We start from the raw sequence: 1,449 nt of genomic DNA on the forward strand, positions 1-1,449 counted from the left end.
CCTGTAACAACAGCTGCTTCCCATAATGTTACTGTACTTGCACGCTGTACAATTAATATGCAACGTATTATGTCCCAATACTTCCACGGGTAGTGCAACGTAAAAATTGTCTCGTCTTTTGGACAACACATCTACAAGCTAACAGTGCATCGAGATGTTGTTGTCTTGCAGATCTACTGCAAGTAGCCCCTCCCCCTGCAGAACACACAGCACAGAGAACGACACAGGGACATGGAGAGAGGGAGGAGGGAGAGAAAGGCAGAGAGACAACACCAAACTTATCGGTCAGAGTCGCGAGTGAGGACGAGAAAGACAGACACAGACAGACATAGAAGGGGAGAGAGATGGGGAGACAGGACACACAACTTTACTACGCAAAACTTTGTGCGCAGCCATGTGACCACGCAGGGCAGGGAGAGAGAGAGAGAGACAGAGGAGGAAAGTGACAGAGAGAGAGGGAGGGAGAGGGGGAGGGAGACGAGACGAAACTTTTCTCTCTCTATCGCTGTGTGTGTGTGTGTGTGTGTGTGTGTGTGTGTGTGTGTGCGCGCGCGCGCGCGTGCGTGCGTGCGTGCGTGTGTGCGCGCAGTGGTGAGCTGCGGATTTTTGAACTATGGGGGCTATATTTTATGTTGTCACGTGCACGCGCGCGGGCATGTGCACATAGCCACTCAGCTCAGTGCCAGTTGAAATACTGTATTCAACATGTGATTATTAATGCATTTATATTTCTTATTATTTTGTTGCATTTTGTTTCAAAACAGTGGTTTTTAAAACAAGTAAAAAATATGAAAAATACCCTTTTGCTACTCACCAAAACAAAGACGGTTTTATGGAGTTGAAAGCCTACTTTACTAAATGGGAACACTGTGAGCCCCCACCTCACGTCTAAAATACACTTTTTGGCCAGAAAAGAAAATATTTCACCGGAATTAAAACCTGTTTTTGGTTACTCCACAGTGCCCTCTACAGATATGGTCAATGGAATTTTCCTATTGACCAGATTCTTCCTTCCGGTGAAATATTTTCTTTTCTGGCCAAAAAGTGTATTTTAGACGTGAGGTGGGGGCTCGGAGTGTTCCCACTTAGTAGAATAGGCTTTCAACTCCATTAAACCGTCTTTGTTTTGGTGAGTACCAAAAGAGTATTTTTTGTTTTTACTACAGACGAGAGGCTGCGCTACCGCGGTGCGAGGGGAAAGAATGGAAAGTACCATAACGTTAAGGAGAACTCCTTCTAACGCTATGGATCAGAGCTAGACACAGGGGTAACTTCGTGAGTGTCTGGTAGTCTACAGCTCTTGTGTCCTCTGATAAGCGATTAACCCTTTCACACTCCATGGCTTTTCTCGAGTAGCCTAGCCTAATGTTATGCAAAGCAGCCAGGTTGAGGCCATTGTTTAAGGTGTTAAAGACGGCTCACCCCTGACGGTGCGTTGTTGTGTTAATG

This window comes from Gymnoscopelus braueri (genome assembly GCF_963280865.1).
Source record: "Gymnoscopelus braueri genome assembly, chromosome: 19".
Lineage (NCBI taxonomy): Eukaryota > Metazoa > Chordata > Actinopteri > Myctophiformes > Myctophidae > Gymnoscopelus > Gymnoscopelus braueri.